The sequence below is a fragment of the Halichoerus grypus genome, chromosome X (assembly GCF_964656455.1).
Source record: "Halichoerus grypus chromosome X, mHalGry1.hap1.1, whole genome shotgun sequence".
NCBI classification, from domain to species: Eukaryota; Metazoa; Chordata; class Mammalia; order Carnivora; family Phocidae; genus Halichoerus; species Halichoerus grypus.
In genome coordinates, this window is record NC_135727.1 from 22,771,474 (window position 1) to 22,793,027 (window position 21,554).

General features: G+C 38.5%; 1 pseudogene; it reads left to right on the forward strand.

Annotated features, from left to right (window-relative positions):
- Window positions 1-16,720: 16,720 nt before the first annotated feature.
- LOC118552318 (queuine tRNA-ribosyltransferase accessory subunit 2 pseudogene) lies at window positions 16,721-17,607 on the forward strand (annotated as a pseudogene).
- Window positions 17,608-21,554: the final 3,947 nt, after the last annotated feature.

Below are 21,554 nucleotides of genomic sequence, written 5' to 3' on the forward strand. Positions count from 1 at the left end.
TGACTTACAGACTCTGAGATACTTTCCACATTATACAAATAACCTAAAGAGGAAAACCTATCTTCTGGCAGTCATATATTTGCTTTGTATTTTTAGATATTTTGATATCTGTATTCTCATTGGATCATCACAACACTTCTCAGGTATAGGTCAAATAGAGGCAATCACTCCTAGTTTACAGATAAGGAAATTAAAGTAAAATGCTTAAGTGATATCCCCCTGATCACACAGCTCAATACTAAAAAACACTCTAGATGAGAACCCAGATCATCTCACAACTGGTTCAGGTTTTTTCTTACAATTTTAAGATAAACTAGAAATTCTATATTGTACTCTGGAAATTAAAAAAAAATGAGGTAAGATGGCAGAGACTGTTAGTTACCTCTCCTACATCCAATTATCCTATCTTCTTTACCAATAAAGTTCTTATATTGTTAGGTATCATCACATATTCAGCTATAAGATTACAATACCTAGTGTATAGGAGATGCTTCATCAAGACTTCATTTCCTGGGGCACCTGGGTGGTTCAGTCAGTTAAGCTTATGACTTGGGCTCAGGTCATGATCTCAGGGTCCTAAGAGCTAGTCTGCTTTTCCCTCTCCATATCCCTCTGCCCCCCCTCTGCTCATGTGCTCATGCATTCTCTCTCTCTCTCTCTCTCAAATAAATAAATAAAAATCTTTTTTTTTTTTAAAGATTTTATTTTATTATTTATTTGAGACAGAGAGAATGAGAGAGAGAGAGAGAGCACATGAGAGGGGGGAGGGCCAGAGGGAGAAGCAGGCTCCCTGCCAAGCAGGGAGCCCGATGCGGGACTCGATCCAGGGACTCCAGGATCATGACCTGAGCCGAAGGCAGTCGCCCAACCAACTGAGCCACGCAGGCACCCAATAAAAATCTTTTTTAAAAATCCACTTCCTTTTGTTTTAAGGCACACAGCTAGACTATATGTTCCAGCCTTCTGTGCTATTAGTTTTGATCATGCTGATTGAGTTATAGCCAAAGGAATGTGCATAGAAGGAATGCCAACCTCTTCTGGGCCTTGGCATTTATTTATTTATTTATTTATTTATTTAGTTTTTTTTTTTAAAGATTTTATTCATTTGAGAGAGAGAGAGAGAGAGCACAAGAGGAGGGGGAGGGTCAGAGGGAGAAGCAGACTCCCCACTGATCAGGGAGCCCATGTGGGGCTGGATCCGGGGACTCTGGGATTATGACCTGAGCCAAAGGCAGCCGTTTAACCGACGGAGCCACCCAGGTGCTCTGGGCCTTGGCATTTAATAAAAAAGGATATCCCTAAATTCTTTACCCTTTCCACCTGCCAGATGCAGTATTGGTGATGCGACTTTAGGGAATAACAGTACCACAAAATGGAAGGAGCCTGGATTCTAGAATCACTATGTGGAAGAGAGCTGTCTGTGAATCAGCAACATCCACCCTAGACAAGGAGTGGGAATGCACTTGTATTGGTGTTTGAGTCATCCTTTTTGGCTTTATTGAATGCAACAGCCTCAACATCTATTCTATTCTATTCAGGCATTTTTGTGGATCGGTATTGCCATGTGGTAAAGTTCTGAAAAGTGATATGGACATAAAATTTATTGGGGGAGATTCCTGGGAAAGCTCCTGAAACAGGGATCAAATGGATAGGGAAATTACCCCCTCCCTAATTAAAAAAAAAAATTACTTCCTACGTCTTTGAATATGGACACATTGTCTGGACTTTTAACAGCCATATTAGAGCATGAAATGGATTCAGAGATAAAGTCATATGTGAAGATTGGTAAAACAGAAATATACAAGGATCCTAGGTCATTGGTTGCCTCCTTGTACCACCATACTAACTTTAGAATGTCTATTGGACTTTTTTTTATGTGAAAGGATTAACCTTTGTATATTTAAAGTACTATTATTTTGGGTTTTCTGTAGAGGCAGCTTAACCTAATAGATGAAAATGCAGGTCAGACTTTTCCTGTCATAGAATGAATTGAGAAGCCTCTGTAGGTCCAAATCTAATCCTCTCCACCAATTGGGCTTGCTAGAAAATCTGAAATCACCTACCACAAGACTCAGCCTTTGGTACAAATCCATGGTTCTCTAAGCGTGGTTCTTTGATAACACCTATGAGTTTTTTAGAAATGCAGATTCAGGGGCTTCACTCTGACTCACTAAATTAGAACCACTGGGAATGGAGCTTAAGAAACTGTCTTCTGACAAGTTCTCTAGGTGATTCTTATGCATTTTAAAATGTGAGTGAGGAATTTTCCTAAAAGCATCTGTTGATACTCAATTATTATTTGAGTTACATAATCATTAACAAAGTGGCATGGATTTAGTGATTTTCACTACAGGCTGCACATTAAAATCACCTGAGGAGCTTTAAAAAAATACCTGTGCCCAGGCCAAATTATCAGATAAGCTGATGGCACAGTTATAGTTATGGGTGAAGTGTTCTGGCTGGAGTCATTGGTCATCAAGGAAGCAGAAGATAGACATCAGGCTCAAAGTAGGATGAAAGTACTTGCCTGAGTTAGCCTGTAGGGTTTTTGTATGAGTCAATGAATGTGAAAGGCCTTTGTAAATCGTTTTATTTTACAAATATATTCATGTTCTCAACTTCATCCAGAAGCTAGAAAAATACTGCTGCTGCTAGTAATGACAACAATAATACCAGATAATTCTTATTGAACATTTTATACTTCTAGAAGATTTGCTGATACTCTAGGGTTTATTGGTTTCTCTGGTTTTATCCAAATTAGTATGGGCATATTGTAGAAAACAGTGATTGTTGTTTTTGGAGACTGTTAAAAATGAAGTCTTCAGATCTCTAAAACATTGTCTGCATCTTGTAAGGAAACTGGCTGCTTTAAGTGACCATTTACCTGTTGAAGACATATCAGTCTGTTAATGATTATCTTTCTCCTCCACGAAACAGTATTGAATATTAAATTGGAATCCAAAGTGGGTAAATACTTTTCTGTTTTTCAATTATTTCAACTATACTACATATATGATAAATCACCTCCAGAGAATTAAAATTTGATGAGATTTTATGTACACATACGATCAGCCTTTGAATTCATGGGCCCTTTGTTTACTTGGCATTATTAGCTACATAAGACCCTTGTTTATTTCTTTGGTTGCTCATCTTTACTGCATTTCCTACAATTTAGATCAGTGGAGAGAAATTTTGAAACATGGAACTTTGATGCTGCATAGTTTGCTTCCTATAACTAAAAACAAGGAAAGTAATGAAGAGACAATCAGCAGGAACAACATAGGTAAAATTTAGAACCAGTAAGCTGAAATCCAACAGATGAAACAGAAAAAGTTGTGTTGATCATTTATAATACCAAAAGGGGCACCTGGTGGCTCAGTCAGTTAAGCATCTGCCTTCAGCTCAGGGCTCAGATCATGATCTCAGGGTCCTGGGATCCCACTGGGCTCCCTGCTCAGCGGGGAGTCTGCTTCTCCCTCTGCCCCTCGCCTCTCATGCTCATGCTCCCTCTCTCTCTCTCTCAAATAAATAAATAAAATATTTTTTTAAAAAAGGGATCCTTCAGTTTATAAAAAAATATTTCTGGCTTCTTTATTTAGGAGACCTCCCAAATGTATTTTAAGTGTTTACATTCTCTTACAGAACAGATAGGCTGAAGGAAAGAGAAGGGAAATAAAATTAAAGGGACAAATACATAAGGGGAAGTGACTTTTTCATGTATTCTGTGAAGAAATACTGTGTTAAAACCCTTGCTTTCTTATGTTTGAAAATGCTTTAAGTGCTCTGAGGAAATAGAGTTCAGGCCCTTTCAAGATAATCTCAGGCAAGAAGTAGCTTTGAAAATTCTAGGAGGGATAAGGGTTGTAAAATACAGTTTAGCTTAATCCTTTCAGAGTTAATTAGCTATTCATTAGAAAACAGGGAGGAAAGAGAGATGAGAGGAATGGGAAGGCAGAGGGGGATTAGAAGCTAACCAAGTTGGTAGCCATACCCTTTCTGAAATAAAGGTAGTTATGAGGGATTATGACTGTGAAATAGAAGAGGGAGGAAAAGGGGTAGCCTAATCTTTTTCCACATTACATATATATTTACTTATTGCTTATGACTTAGGGGAGAAACGGTCAAGAAATAGGGGTGTAGGGAAAAAATACCAAGTTGAGGCCTATACTTATGCAGTAGAATTCTTTAGTGAGAGATGAACAGAAACAAACAAGAAGAAATATGTTAACAATGACTCAGTAGGAGCCAGGCTGCACTGAATGACAACAAGGTTTGTGCTGGTGCAAACCTAGGGAAAAAAGGACAGGGTGGACTTTCTTAAGCAGATCAGTGTCAATGCTGGATAAAACTGATAGATATAACTTCCAAGGAGGAAGAAGTGTGTCAAAGTGACAGGTTTCCTTGTTCTTGTTGTCTTGTCATTGTAAAAAATTGTGCAATCAATGAGACCAGCCCAGGTAGGCCTCTGACACTGGGAAGTGACTCAAATCAGACTATAACTACTTTTTTAATTTAATTTTATTTTATTATGTTATGTTAGTCCCGATATAGTACATCATTAGTTTTTGATGTAGTATTCCATGATTCATTGTTTTCGAATAACACCCAGTGCTCCATGCAATACATGCCTTCCTTAATACCCATCACTGGGCTAACCCATCCCCCTACCCATCTCCCCTCTAAAACCCTCAGTTTGTTTCTCGGAGTCCATAGTCTCTCATGGCTCATCTCCCTCTCCGATTTCCCCTCCTTCATTTTTCCCTTCCTTCTCCTAATGTCCTCCATGCTATTCCTTATGTTCCACAAATAAGGGAAACCATATGATAATTGACTTTCTCTGCTTGACTTATTTCACTTAGCATAATCTCTTCCAGTCCCATCCATGTTGATGTAAAAGTTGGGTATTCATCCTTTCTGATGGCTGAGTAATATTCCATTGTATATATGGATCACATCTTCTTTATCCGTTCATCTGTTGAAGGGCATCTCGGCTCTTTCCACAGTTTGGCTATTGTGGACATTGCTGCTATGAACATTGGGGTGCATATGGCCCTTCTTTTCACTACATCTGTGTCTTTGGGGTCAATACCCATTAGTGCAATTGCTGGGTCATAGGGTAGCTCTATTTTTAATTTTTTGAGGCACCGCCACACTGTTTTCCAAAGTGGTTGTTCCAACTTGCATTCCCACCAACAGTGTAAGAGGGTTCCCCTTTCTCCACAACCTCTCCAACATTTGTTGTCTCTTGCCCTGTCCATTTTTGCCATTCTAACTGGTGTAAGGTGGTATCTCAATGTGGTTTTGATTTGAATTTCCCTGATGGCTAATGATGATGAACATTTTTTCATGTATCTGTTGGCCATTTGTATGTCTTCTTCTGAGAAGTGTCTGTTCATGTCTTCTGCCCAATTTTGACTTGATTATTTGTTTTTTTGGGTGTTGAGTTTGAGAAGTTCTTGATAGGTCTTGGATACCAACCCTTTATCTGTAGTGTCATTTGCAAATATCTTCTCCCATTCTGTGGGTTGTCTCTTCGTTTTGTTGACTGTTTCCTTTGCTGTGCAGAAGCTTTTTATCTTGATGAAGTCCCAAAAGTTCATTTTTCCTTTTGTTTCCCTAGCCTTTGGAGATGTATCTTGAAAGAAGTTGCTGTGGCCGTTGTTGAAGAGGTTACTGCCTATGTTCTCTTCTAGGATTTTGATGGATTCCTGTCTCACACTGAGGTCTTTCATCCATTTTGAGTTTATCTTTGTGTATGGTGTTAGAGAATGGTTGAGTTTCATTCTTCTGCATGTGGCTGTCCCATTTTCCCAGCACCATTTATTGAAGAGACTGTCTTTTTTCCATTGCATATCTTTTCCTCCCCTGTCAAAGATTATTTGACCATAGAGTTGAGGGTCCATATCTGGGCTCTCTATTCTGTTCCATTGGTCTATATGTCTGTTTTTGTGCCAGTACCATGTTGTCTTGGTGATCACGGCTTTGTAATATAGCTTGAAATCAGGCAACGTGATGCCCCCAGCTTTGTTTTTCTTTTTCAACATTTCCTTTGCGATTCAGGGTCTTTTCTGGTTCCATACAAATTTTAGGATTGTTTGTTCCAGCACTTTGAAAAATGTCATTGGAATTTTGATCGGGATGGCATTGAAGGTATAGATTGCTGTGGGCACAATAGACTTTTTCACAATGTTTATTCTTCCAATCCAAGGGCATGGAATATTTTTCCATCTTTTTGTGTCTTCTTCAATTTCTTTCATGAGTGTTCTGTCGTTCCTAGAGTATAGGTCCTTTACCTCTTTGGTTAGGTTTATTTCGAGGTATCTTATGGTTTTTGGCACTATTGTAAATGGAATTGATTCCCTAATTTCTTTTTCTACAGTTGCATTGTTAGTGCATAAGAAAACAACTGATTTTTGTGCATTGATTTTGTATCCTGCCACATTACTGAATTGTTGTATGAGTTCTAGTAATTTGGGGGTGGAGTCTTTTGGGTTTTCCACATAAAGTATCATGTCATCTGTGAAGAGTGAGAGTTTGACTTCATGTTTGCCAATTTGAATACATTTTATTTCTTTTTGTGTCTGATTGCTGTTGCTAGGACTTCTAGTACTATGTTCAACAATAGTGGTTAGAGTGGGCATCCTTGATGTGTTCCTGATCTTAAGGGAAAGGCTCTCAGCTTTTCCCCATTGAGGATGATATTCGCTGTGGGTTTTTCATAGATGGTTTTTATGAACTTGAGGAATGTTCCCTCTATCCCTATACTCTGAAGAGTTTCAATTAGGAAAGGATGCTGTATTTTGTCAAATGCTTTTTCTGCATCAGTTGAGAGGACCATATGGTTCTTGTCTCTCCTCTTATTAATGTGTTTTATCACACTGATTGATTTGCGAATGTTGATCCACCCTTGCATCCCAGGGATAAATCCCACTTGGTCATGGTGGATGATCCTTTTAATGTATTGTTAGATTCTGTTAGCTAGGATTTTGTTGAGAATTTTGGAAACCATATTCATCAGGGATATCGGTCTGAAATTCTCCTTTTTGATGGGTTCTTTGCCTGGTTTGGGGATTAAGGTAATGCTGGCCTCATAGAATGGGTCTGGAAGCTTTCTTTCTGTTTCTATGTTTTGAAACAACTTCAGGGGAATAGGTATTATTTCTTCTTTGAATGTTTGGTAGAATTCCCCAGGGATTCCATCAGGCCCTGGACTCTTATTTTGGGGGAGATTTTTGATCACTGCTTCAATCTCATTACTCTTTATTGGCCTATTCAGGTTGTCAGTTTCTTCCTGTTTCAGTCTTGGGAGTTTATAGGTTTCCAGGAAGGCATCCATTTCATCCAGGTTGCTCAGCTTATTGGCATATGGTTGTTGATAATAATTTCTAATAATTGTTTCTATTTCCTTGGTGTTAGAGGTGATCTCTCCCCTTTCATTCATAACTTTATTAATTGGGTCCTTTCTCTTTTCTTTTGGATAAGTCTGGCCAGTGGTTTATCGGTCTTACTAATTCTTTCAAAGAACCAGCTTCTAGTTTCATTGATCTGGTCTACTGTGTTTCTGGTTTCTGATTCATTGATCTCTGCTTTAATCTTAATTATTTCTCTTCTAATGCGTGGCTTAGGCATCGTTTGTTGCTTTTTTCTCTAGTTCTTTAAGGTGTAAATTTAGTTGGTGAATTCGGGATTTTTCAAATTTTTTTTTTTAGTGAGGCTTGGATGGCTATGTATTTCCCCCTTAGGACCACCTTTGCAGTATCCCATAGGTTTTGGACTGAAGTGTTTTTGTTCTCATTGGTTTCCATGAATTGTATAAGTTCTTCTTTGATTTCCTGGTTGACCCAAACATTCTTGAGCAGAGTGGTCTTTAGCTTCCAAGTGTTTGAATTTCTGCCAAATTTTTTCTTGTGATTGAGTTCCAGTTTTAAAGCATTTTGGTCTGAGAATATGCAGAGAATAATCTCAAAATTTTGGTATCAGTTGAGACCTGATTTGTGACCCAGTATGTAGTCTATTCTGGAGAAAGTTCAGTGTGTGCTCGGGAAGAATGAGTATTCTGTTGTTTTAGGGTGGAATGTTCTGTGTATATCTGTGAGGTCCATCTTGTCCCATGTGTCATTCAAAGCTCTTGTTTCTTTGTTGATTTTCTGCTTAGATGATATGTCTGTTGCTGAAAGTGGAGTTTTGAGGTCTCCTATAATTAACGTATTGTTATCAATATTACTCTTTATTTTAGTTAACAGTTGACTTATGTAGTTGGCTGCTCCCATGTTGGGGGTGTAGATATTTACAATTGTTAGATCTTCTTGTTGGATAGACCCTTTATGAATGATATAGTGTCCTTCTGTGTCTCTAACTACAGTCTTGAGTTTAAAATGTAATTTGTCTGATATAAGAATTGCTACCCCAGCTTTCTTTTGAGGTCCATTGGCATGGAAGATGGATCTCCATCCCTTCACTTTCAGTCTGGATGTATCTTCAGGTTCAAAACGAATCTCTTATAGACAGCATATGGATGGGTCCTATCTTTTTATCTAGTCTGCAACCCTGTGCTGTTTTATGGGAGCATTTAGGCCATTCACATTGAGAGTGATTATAGAAAGATATGACTGTATTGTCATCATGTTGCCTGTGAAGACCTTGTTTTTGTAGATTGTCTCTGTATATTTCTGTTCTATACCACTCTTGGGGTCTTTCTCCTTTTATAGACCCCCTTAATGTTTCTCACAGGGCCGGGTTAGTGGTCACATATTCTTTCAGCTTCTGCCAGTCTTGAAGCTTTGCATTTCTCCATCCATTCTAAATGACAGCCTTGCCAGATAAAGTATTCTTTGCTGCATGTGCTTCTCGTTTACTACACTGAATATGTCTTGCCAGCCCCTTCTGGCTTGCCAGGTCTCTGTGGATAGGTCTGACATTATTCAGATGTCCCTCCCTCCATATGTAAGGAATCTCTTCCCCCTAACTGCCCTTAAGATGATTTCCTTGGTTCTAAGATTTGCGAGTTTTACTATTACATGCTGGGGTGTTGGCCTGTTTTCCTTGATCTTGGGAGGGGTCCTCTCTGCATGTACGACTGGAATGTTTGTTTCATTCCCCAGATTAGGGAAGTTCTCAGCTATGATTTGCTCAAATATATCTTCTTGTCCTCTCTCTCCACCCCCTCAGGGATCCCAATAATTCTGATGTTGGAACATTTCATGGCATCACTTATTTCTCTAATTCTCTTTTCATGGATTATAAGCTATTTTTCCCAGGCCTCCTCTTTTTCCTTCTTTTCTATCAATTGATCTTCTAGATCACTAATTCGTTCTTCTGCCTCATTTACCCTAGTTGTTAGATTATCTAGATTGGATTGGATCTCATTGATAGCATTTTTAAGTTCTGCCAGTTCAGCTTTCATTTCTGCCCTTAAGAGTCTGTATGTTGCTATTAATTGATTTCACCATTCTAGCTATCATCTTCATAACTGTTACCCTGAAGTCCATTTCCAACATCTTGGTTGTATCTGTATCCATTTGTAAATCTATGGCTGAAGTCACAGTCTCTGAGTCTTTCCTATTTTGGGGGTTCCTCCTCCTAGTCATTCTGTTGAGGAGTGGTTGAGTGAATGTACAGAGTCCAAATTATTGACCACAACCCAAGCAAGATGCACCTGTTTTGTAGGGACCTTATGGTTGTCGGCCTCTTGTTCTCCCAGCCTGTCTTTTGGGGGAGGGGACTGCTGTGCTGTTACTCAGGCAACCCTGTTTGGGCAGAGTTGCCCTACCCCCTGTGGGAGGGATGGGCTCAGTCAAAACCGTTTTTGGGGGGCTTTTGTTCTCTGGCGGCTTTCCCTGGCAGCTTTCTGAGTCTCTTCCAAGAGTCAGAGCAGAAGAGACTGTTTCCAACCCTCTGCCTCAGAGCAGAGAGATTGCAGTCTGTTCTTCAGTTAGCTCTCCAGGCCACACTATCTCTGTTTCTGTCTGTGGTGCTAAAAACTGTAGCATCCTGGGTTGTGTGCCCCTCCAGGCACGTCTCTGCCCTTTGTGCTTCTAAAACTGCCAGCCAACCCCAATTCTCATGTTGGCCCTGCCGCTCCAGGTTTCAGTCCGGGGGCTGCCCTAATGTCCTTTCCCCACCACTACTGGTCTGTGAGTCTGTGCCCCATCCCCAGTGCAGAAGGCTTTTGCCCCCTGGCAGTGCAGGATCCTGATGGCTCCCACACCTTCCATTTATCTTCGGATATGTGCCTGAGGAATCACGGCTCCTCGCTTCATACTCTAAACCAACCACCTGTGATATTCTGTTTGTAGAGATCCAGATCTATCTTCTTACATCTCAGGCTGATTTCATGGGTGTTCAGAGTGGTCTGATAGATATCCAGCTCAATTCCAGGGACTGGTTGGAATAGGGTTCCCTACTCCTCTGCCATCTTTTTTCTGCCAGCTAACTTTCATTTCATTAAGTAGGGAGCTGTTAGTAATGCCAGCCAGTATTGGGTCTGGCTATGGATATTCAAAATGTAAGTGGCTTAAATAAAATAGAATTTGCTTTTCTTCTATGTAAAGAAATCTGAATGTCCCGCATTGGTATGTCAGGTGCACATTCATGAAAAACTTGGGCTCATTCTGTCTTTTGTTCTGCTTTCCTTAGTGTGAACTTTATATCACATGGTCCAAGATGGCTATTCAACTCAATGGGATAAGAAAGATAAGCTCAGTTCCATTAAAGATACTTCTCAGAAATTGCACATGACACTTGCTTTTGTATGCCTGTTGCCAGAACATGGTCACATATCCACATATAATTTTAAAGTGAAACTGAAAATTATAGTCATCATTCCAGGCAGCTACATTTCCAGCTAAAAGTCAGTAGTCAAGTATTTAAGGAACAGGAGTAAAACAGAAATTAGGCAAATGAGGAGTCTAAGTAAAGACTTCAACACTTAACATACAGGATTAAGAGAGACTTTTTTCTTTTATACTACAAATTATAAAATACAAATAAGAATAATCTTCGTTGTTTCTTTGTTGGATTCAGTTCAATAATAGCTTATTTAGCACCTAAAATGAATAAAGTAATTTTTAATCCCCCCAAAACCAAACTATAACACAGAATGTGATAAGCATTATGAGAAATGTTTAAGTGAAGGACTCCTGGGTGGCTCAGTCAGTTAAGCATCTGACTCTTGATTTCTGCATAGGTCATGATCTCAGGGTTGTAAGATAGAGCACCCCCCTTCTGCTGAGCCCCCCCCATTGGGCTATGCACTCAGTGGGGAGTCCACTGGAAATTCTCTCCCTCTCCTTCTTTATTGTTTTAAACAATGAAAGGCATATTCATAAAAATTGGGGGATGACAACTCTTGGGAAAAGTACTGCTTTATCCTGAGAATGAAATAGGCTTTTTAACCTATTTCATTGATAAGAAGCATATAGGGGCTGCTGGCACATTTGTCAGAGCTGATGAAGGAAATGAGAGAGGGCGATTTCCAGCCCAGAAGACTGTGAGCTACCTGATGGCAGATGCTTTCGTGTCTGAATCCTCAGAACTAGTAGCATGCTCCGAAAACCTGTTAATATTACAAGGACATATGGTGTAGATGTTTGGTTTAACTGCAGTTGATCTTCTCTTGTTTATTTTCCTCAATATAAAATAAAGGTATATTAGTACATCTGATTAATGAAGCTCCCTGTTTGCTGAATCCTAACTACTGAATCTAGAAATCATTTCCTGTATACATGTACTGTATGGCTCTGTAACCCACTGGTGAAAAGGCATCTCCTGAATGTGTGTGTGTGTGTGTGTGTGTGTGTGTGTGTTAATTGGTAAGATTGTATTCTTATATTCACCTACTGCTCTCTGCTCTGGGATTTTAACTGTTTTAATTGTTTTTAATTAATATCACATGAGATACACTGAAGTACATTAGATAAATTCTTCCTTCCAAATTGGCATGGGGGAAATTTGTGAAAATTCAGCTTTCTTGCCTTACTTGTATATTTAAAGTCAAAAGATATACTTTCTAAACATCGATGAGAGTTGCTGTTGAGATTTGAAAAAGGCCTTTGGCCACTTGTCCGCCAAAAATATGTGATTTCTATCACTCAAAATTCAGCAAGTAAATAGCCTTGCTTCTTTCATCTTTCTAATGCCTCTCCAGGGCAACGTGAAATCTTTTCTAGACTCTACTTTTTAATGTATCCACTGAAAGGCAAAGCAACGTACTTACACTAGCTTCAGATTTCCAATTCCATTAGTACTTTAGTTGCAGACCTGAATCTTTGCAAAATTGCAAAATGTTGAGGTTGGACTCCAGGATTTTTGAATTGCCTTATGTAATAGTTTTCTCCAACTGCTTTTAGTTCCTGGTGCCTTCATTATAAAACTGGGTTGTCTGGAGAACCTGCAAGTATTTTTGCCTCTGGAGAACCTTGACCCAAGCAATAACCATCTTGTGATCCTGAGGGAAATACCAAGAAAATTTCAGGAACAGTGTCCTTGACATCACTGAACTATTGAACCAATGTCAGTCACTGTACTAGTAATACCTTACTCCCAGACCGTTTATTTTATGAAAAAGAATAAGCCCCTATTTTTTAAGCAATTAAGCTCAGAGTTTCTTTTATTTAGAGATGCTAATTATGCCAAATGACACAGACTTGTTGCCAGCAGAATAGTACAAGAAAGTGTAGGTGCTCTCACAGAAGACTGTAAGACATGAACAATAAGCATGAAGGAAGGGTTTTACCTATGGGCTTCTGTTATCAACTTAGTGAAAATAGCAGTCATATGATGTAATAGCTGCAGCAGAAAAAAAAGGTACATATCCTGGCATATGAAGAACTAAGGTTGAATCCCAATTTTGCCACATTCTGGCATGTAACCTTACATTAACGTCAAGATGATTTTGGAGGTTTGAAATAGTGAATAGCCCTGCTGGTGGCTTACTGTGCACATTGTATTTAGAGTTTTCAAGGCAGAATGCCCATATCCTCATTCTGTAATCCTACCTACATTCCATATTGCATTTTCCTTCTTCTCCTCTTTAGGCCCATTTGTCGGCTTCTAGTCTGAGATTCATTCCTCCCACATTTTGACATCTGCTGTCCATCCCAGAAGGGAAACATCAAATTATTTGTTGGGACCAAATGTTATAGGTTTCTCTGGTTCAGGAGAGTTAATTTACAAAAGTTCTAATAAAATGCAGAGTTTATTTGAACTTGCCGTTCCACGAATAGTAAGAAAATTTCTTTAAACAGAGTGCAACTTGGGACTGAAAGACATGACTCAAACACACTTAAACATGAATGAATGGAAAATGAAGGCTGATTACTGATCTTGCCTTGTTGGTTGTCACTAATATTTAGCTGCTTGTATATATTTTGTTCATATGATTCTCACATCCCTTGCTGTCATAAATATTTCATAAGATATTCAAAGCTAGCCCATGGCCAAGTAATAACAAATGTCAGATGACACATTAGGAAGATGCATGGAGATTTTGAACATAAATTCTATAGCAAGGCTTGATTCACATTTTATGGTCACTCTAAAGAAATAGCATTCACAGAGAAGTATGAGTCTGCAATTATCATGGACACTTTAATTAGTAGAACATTCTCATTGAAAAAGGAAAAGAACAGCAGCTCCACTTTTTTTCCAGGCTTTCTGCATACTCTCCACTCCCTTAAGTGTCTAGAAGCTTTTATTGCAAGTGTTAAAACAGGACCAAGCTTCATGCACTATGCAGACTTAATTATCTTAATTATCCTCCTTTGGGTAACATATATTGTGTTTTTAGTCACAGGACTGGTCCTTGGTAAAATTTTCAAGTTTCTAATTTAGATTATCTCTCTTTTTTTTTTCCTTTTGGTTTCCTGTTCTCTTCTTTGGCCCACCCCCCTCCAGTGATACTCATAGAGTTCATACTGATGTCTCTACTGTAGAATTGGTCTTTTCTTTCACTTATCCTCAGTCCAACTCTACCCAATTCATCAGAACCCCATTCACCTGGGTCTTGACTCTGAATTACTGGGCAACAGCTTCCTGAGAAACTAAAAGAAGAGGTACAAATGTCAATAACTGACAATGACTTTTTGTGTTTACTTTCCTACATAGCATGTGTGCATTTTGGCTGGGGCTTTCAGAGCCTTAATTAAAAGTAATGATGACTGCAAAATTCTGAATTCCAAGTACTATGAGACATCAAATGGGGAGAGATTTTTAAACATGGGTGTCTTTCCTGGCATTCTTAAAATCACACCATGTACACATTGCCTTATTTATCTACATATGAAACTGGCCCAGGTCAGCAGCAATCTTCTTGAAACAATCAAGAAGCTAAGATGTTCAGAGGAAAATCTTAAGAGTTTATCTTTCTTAACACTGTGAAATAGTACTGATTACTGTAGATATTTTTATGATTTTCTTCCTTGAACCACAAAATAAGAATTCAAAAGATGCTTCTTTCTGTTGGACATTACCTTTGGCCAACTATATTTGATATTACTCTTTATTTAAATTAAAATTGTTGAGTTATGCAGCTATTAATGGCTAAGTTTAAAATTTATTTCTTCCTCTCAAAATCTCCCAGTGATTACTCATTAATTCAAAGCATTTATGAAGCATTTCCTGGTATGTGCTGAAAACTATGTGAAATCTAGATGCAAAGAGATGACTCATAGTTGCTGGTCTTGAGGAGTTCACAGTATAATGAGGGACACTCTCAGGTAATAAACATAATGAAATAGAGAGTGGTAACATATCTGGTAGGAGGTACCTAAGGCATTGTTATGGGAGCTCAGAGAAAGTAAGCTGAGCTCCTGGAAGTTGGCTTTACCAAAAATGGGAAAGGCAGAGTGCTGTGAAAGGGCAAGAGATTAGAGGCAGTAAGGTATGACAGAAAAAGGACACCTGCTTTTGAGATGAGATAGAACTATATTATGCAACCTCTTCAAGTTCTTAGTCTACCTGTGTCCATACAATGGTGATAATAAGTCCTGCATAGCATTTTTTATTGAGGATTGTAAATTATTATAAAAGGGGTTACTAATTTAGAATTTTCATGTCTTTCAAAACATGCCTTGGAGGCAAGTCCTGGATTTTTGGTAATCTTCCAAGGAGTTACTGTGGCCCATTTTCTGCTATCATTTTCTCATGATTATAAATATACTGGAGAACTGGCAGTCTTACACTTTTAGTCTGAGGAGATAGGAGGGAAGGATGATAGGAAAAGAAATGAATAAAAAATACTTGAGGTTGATAGAAGAAGTAGTATTAACTTGTCCTTCCATAAGAATAAAGCATGTCCAGATTCAGTAACTGTTTTGTTTTTCTATTTTTTATTTTTTAATTAAAAATATTTATTGGTTATTGACTTCAATAGACTTACATTAAAGGAGAAAAAACATTTTTTCAAATGTGTTAATAAGAAAAAGACCCAGAAAAATGAACAATGCTGAGCAGAATATTCGGTGTTTTGAACATAAATAAAACTCATAAATTTTATATGGATTCTGAGATATTAATACTCCTCCAACAGTGGATTTGGCATTGAACAGGAATATAAACATATGAACAAGTCTAATCCAATATATTTCAAAGCAAGCAGATCCTTGAGAGCAGAAACTCTTTCATAACTCCCCTTGCTATTCATGGAGGAGAGATTATAAGAATGTCCTGGACATTCCTAAACCATTGATAAAAGAAAACATATAGATGCTTAACACATAAAATATAGTAACCACATAATAATTAAAAACAATATTCAGTAATGCCCACTGAAATGAACAAATAGCAAAATATAGCCTAAGAATGTAAAACAAATATATCCCACACTCCTACAAACAAAGACATTTCTTTTTTGGTTCTGTTGGTTGTTTTTACAAAATGTATGTGTGTATGTATTCTTACAGAAAACCTGACAAATATAGAAAAGCCCAAAGAAAATAAAAATCACCTGTCACACCATCAACACGAATGTCACTCCTTTGGTGAGAGCAGAAAAACTCATAGAATCAGAGAAGATCCAGGAAGGTCTTTCCAGCCTCAGGATCTGCTGATGCCAATTCACCAACCACTTCAAAATTCACAGGCCACACCTCTTTCTAGGTTCTCAAATATCTCTACTGTTGCCTGATTCTTGGCACCACTGCATTTATCACCAGGCCAGTAGTGATCAGTAAACAAGGATACAAGAAGGCTACGACTGTAATCTAAAACTTTTTGTTCCTCCAACATTACAGCTAGATAGGATCTTGGAAGTTCATGTAGTCCTACCCACCATGCCTGTCCTTGTTTGTTCAGGAGGAAATAGGCATGGAGAGGTTAAGTGATTTGCCCAGGTGTCACAGCTGAGCAAAATTGAAACCCAATCTTCCAATTGCCTGGCCAAGGCTCTGTCCAAGTGAATACATGGTGAATGAATCTCTCCAAGTGATGGGGCTACAGTTAATATGTGGTTAAACTATTAATGAGCCTGAAAGGCAGACCACAGTGGATCTGTACGACCAGACAAAAGCATCTAGACAAACTTTTGGCTTGTAACAGGTAATTGCATGGGCTCTCGAGAGACAAGTTACACATAGATCATGTAGTCAAATGAAGGTGTGTGCCCTGGGCCAACTAATCATAGGGGCAATGTGTGAGCCCCACATTCCATGAAGATGTGAGCTTAGAGAACTATGAGGAGTTTGAGGGGTCTCAAGGACAAAACAAGTTGGGAGGTGTGCAGGACCTAGAAGAATATCTTAGAATGAAGCTGAGTCTTACCAAGGTAGTTAATGGCTGTTGCCTAGGAAAAATAAAAAACCTGGGCAAAACAGGGGACCACACCATGGACATTCCAACCTGCCTTCTGTACACAAAGACCAGCTCTGCCCCACACCTGACCCATCAGACACTGCATAGTCTCCATGAAGTTCCTGCCATGGCTCACCTTATACTGTCCTCATTGGCAGAACACCATGAAGCCTTGGCACAATATAAGGAAGGAATTGGAAAGTTTATAGGCATGCTAGAATCGCTCTTGTACTGTTCCCTGCATGATCCCATCAGCCCCTGCCCAACTGGTTATGTAAAAAACAAGTCTGTGTCTGTGTGGGGTATTGGGGGATAAGTGGAGATGGCTGCTTCCAAGTTCATGGCAATTCAGCAGGCCCTTCAGCCAGACTGATTCCAGTGTCTCTTGGAGAGGCACTGTGCAAGCAACTTCCACTAAAAGAGCCAGAAAGCCTGTTGATCAATTGCTTCTATTCCTGGGTAATCATCTACAGCTACAGGAAGAATCAGAGGTCCTTCAGAAAAGTACCAACATTGGAGTGATTGGAGATGGAGAGGTGATGGAGGAGGGGCTGAGGTCAGCACGGGAGATTGCCAAGCAGCCCATAGGTGGCTTCCTTCTGGATGGCTTTCAAGGGAATCCAGCAACCCTGGAAACTAGACTGTACTTGCTGTCATCAGTCACTACAGAGCTGCCAGAGGACAAATCAAGGCTCATTTTTGGAGTCAGACAGCCAGATGAGGTGCTCGAGTGTATTGAAAGGGGAGTGGACTTATTTGAGAGTTTTTTCCCCTTATCAAGTGACAGAGCGGGGATGTGCCCTGACTTTCAGCTTTCAGTAACTGTTTTAAATCTCTTTAAAAGTTTAAAATTTTTATGTTAGAGATTTGAGAGACAACCCTTATTCATTGAAGACTCCATTCTTTATGTGTATAACATTTGTAATAACTCCACCTTCATTTAAGAATGATGTGAAAAAAAGAATGATGTAAAAATACTCTTAATGGCTATATATTTCTGTATGATAATGTTATAAATTAGAAAGTTATTTCTTTAGCAACAACATATGGAGACATATAAAGTTATAGATGGATATAGATAAAATTTGCTAATAGAAGACACTAGCAAAATTGCTACATTTACATTAAGGATGGAGACAGTTCTTAGAGGGAAATTATCAGAAATACTAAGAACCTTGTGCCATGGCAAAGACTCAAGACACTGAGAATCTGGGCAGGCTATCTCTGGGAGCAAATAGGAAGGTAAGGGCCTTCCCCTGGACAGAGAGTCTGACAGTTGGGAAATATTGTAGATTCTGATTATGTATATATCTAATTGAATGGATAAAAGTTTCTAGTAAACCACTTAGATAGAATAATTTTAAGGATTGCTTTTGCATTGGAGTTCTATCTGACTACATATCAAGACAGTTGGTTGGAACTTTTCTGTCCTGTGTAGATGACACCTTTATCTTCAACAGTAAGTGAGCCAGTGGAGAGTTGATAAAATAACCATAGATTTCTCCCTTCATATCTGTCTGTGATTTTCTGGGTTTGGTAGGTAGGAAAGAGGGAGGGACAATAAAGTACTTGCTGAGCCCAGTTACAAACTTCCACTTTTATAGTTATTACTGTTACTAGCTTTAGAGTGATACTGTCTGCCATAGACTTCAGCTAAGAAACTGGTTTTGTGTTTGAAATTTAACTGCAGTGCAGTACTAAATTAAGTTGTGTATGTGTGTTCTGTTGGTGATGGTAGTATTAGTGGTCAAAGGAAGGGAACAACAAAAGGAGGAACCAGCAAGGAGTTGCACTTGCCACTACAATGTGCACTAGGCTCTGATAAGACAATTTAAATAATGTTCTGTGAACACAATGAAGACTGCACCTACCACTGACCTGCAGAGCAAATGAGGAAGAAGTCTATGGTGTCTCCATTAACTTTTGGGCATTGTTAGTAAAACAAAATGTGGCTGAATTTGTAACTCTAAACTCACTGATAATATAGAGACTTACCAAATGCCAAAGATGACAAAACAACAACTAGAACCCCAAAATCTTTTGCACAACATATATATATATATATATATATATATAGACACATATATATATATACACACATATATATATATACACACACACACCTACCCCTGACACTAGAATAAAAACTCAAATTTACCCTACTGAAAGTGTAGTGGGAGAGCTGCCTTTGAGGAAATATTTGTGGTCCTATTTCCTTAGAGCCACTGCAAAGTTTCTGATAACATAGCTCTCAATATAGTTAAGGGCAATGATTTTACATTAGAACTGTAGGGTTGAAAAGGTCTTAAGGTTCATTACTCCAGTCCCACTCAGATTGAGCTCTCAGATCATCCTCTAAACAATCAAGAAAATCCTTTTCCTTTCAAAGAAGGTAACATTTTAGTTTTTAACTTAGTATGCTATTCTTACAGCATCTAAATGCTGTGATTTTTATAACATGTTAAAATACCTCATCATAGATAGTGTGATATTATGTATATGTTACCCAGGTTATACTTTAATTTGGGGGGGCAATTGATTTTCAAATTAAAAATCTACAATGATCAGATTAGGGCAGGGGCTAATCCACACTCCATGGGTTGTCAAGTAGCTTCTCTCAGAAAGGGTAGACTCCAGAGCCAGATTTTTCAAGTGCTTCTGTTATTCTATTTCTGTCAACACCTGAGGCTTTTGCTAGTTATCATACAGAATGTCAGAAATAGTCCTCTATTAGTGAAATTCATTGTTTGTTAATTACCATGATGGATTATTAGAAATGGGCTCTTGCTAGAGAAATGAAAGGTATTCAAGATACAGATATAAATATTGGCTAAAATATTTTAGCATTTTTCTTCAGATCTGATGAGTGTTTTAGAATCCAGTGAGGCATTCCTGTCAAGTGGCTCCCCATTTGAGCCACTGTTCTAGGTTCTAGAGAACCTATACCTCTGGAATAGTGAGTGTTGTATCTACCTTCAGTTTCCTTTCATGCAAGGTAGTGGTAAGAGCACCTAAAATGATAGAGAGCTAAGCCTTTACAGAGCTTACAGAACAGATTTATGATCAGTTTCTCCCTGCTTGCTAAGGAATGTTTAATTAATATATATGTGGCCGAATTTGATCTTATACTTGCTTCCATTATAACCTGGTAGTGAGGTTTGAAGAAAGTAAGTAAACCTCACTCACCTCAAACTTCTTTATGACAACCCTTACCTAAAGAAAAGAACCTAAGAGTTGTGCATGATCAAATTGGCTTAGATCAGTTTGCAACAAAAACTTTTTCTGTAGCTGAGTTGAGTAATAGCTCTGTAAAGCAAAAACTTCACAAAGAAAGGAGAGACGAGTCCCAGGTAGGTGTTTTACTTCTGATATCCCAGTCTCTTTTTTTGACATTTGTTGAGTTAATGCCTTTAGGGCTGGCCTGTCAGAGGAATATCAAAGCTCAGGTTCTTACAGGAAGTGAAAAAAAAATTCTGCCTTGCTGTGTAAGGATTAAATGGAGGTTTTTATTTTATTTTTGTTGTTGTTGTTTTAGTCCAGGAATGTGTTAAATATCACAGATTTTCTAGTGCTTTGTTCTTCTGATATAAAACAGGAAAAGAATATTCATGAAAAGAAAGAAAACTGTTATCTGCCTTTGGCTTCTAGGAGAAAAGTGTGTATGTGGAGGGAGAGGATGGAAGGAAGACTAAACAAAGAAAGACCTGAGGAGTGAGAATTATCTTCTTCATAGACCTACTGCAGGGCCATTACCTGGTTTGCAAAGTATAAAAGAATGGCTTATCAGAGAAGAAGCTCATACTCTGACTCTCTCTCTCTGGAGTTCATAGGGGTCAGATTGAAAAACAACTCCAATCAATAACAAGGGACTGCTAGATCAAGTTAATCTGGAATATACCCAGACCAAAGCTTCAGAAACAAACTTAAGAAAAGCAGGTGTCCAGGAATTTTAAGAAAAATCTTGTAGATCCTGAAAAAAACCAGTTAATTCAATAAAAAGTAAGAGGTAAAAAAAAAAAAAAGGAAAGAGGAATCCTCCAGGCTTGCTCATCTCTGTTTCTGAATAAAGACACACTCTCCCTTGCAAGTCCAAATCTGGACTCAAACCTCTCTATGAATATCGCCTGATTAGCATTGACTTATTGCTGCCTCTCTCCTTTATTCCCCACTACCACCATGTTCAATTCTTTGTATTTTAGACTCTTAAGCCCTTGTATTTGCATTTCCTTTCAGCTGTATTAGTTTGCATTTGTTAGTACGCAAGTATGAAAAGTTAAACTTTCCAAATATTGTCAATTTTTCTCCCCAAATAAACAGTGAACCACCACCTCTGAATACTATATTGTTTCTATTTTATTATGGAAGAATCTATAACAGTCTCTAATTTTACTGCTTTAGAATAGAATGGCAGGATATTAACTAAGATTATTTAGGTAGCCCAGGGTAGAAAATTTTACTCTGAGAGTAATTAAGAACAAAACTAGAGAAAAAGAAGAGGCAGTGACTTTGAATTGTAGCTCTCTAATCTCCAAGTGGCTTTTTTGTTTCCCTGCCCCATGTGGAAGTTAAAACAAACAAACAAACCAACAAATAAACAAAAAAGAGGAGAGTGGAAGAGAAGGAAGATAAAAAGAGAAAGGGAGAGGGGGAGGGACAGAGGGAGGGAGGGTGAGAAGGGTGGGTAGAACAAATTGGTGCTGGTTTGCTTGACACCAGTGAGAGTAGGAGACTCCTATGTGGAACATTTCTGCACAACTTTTGAAGGGATT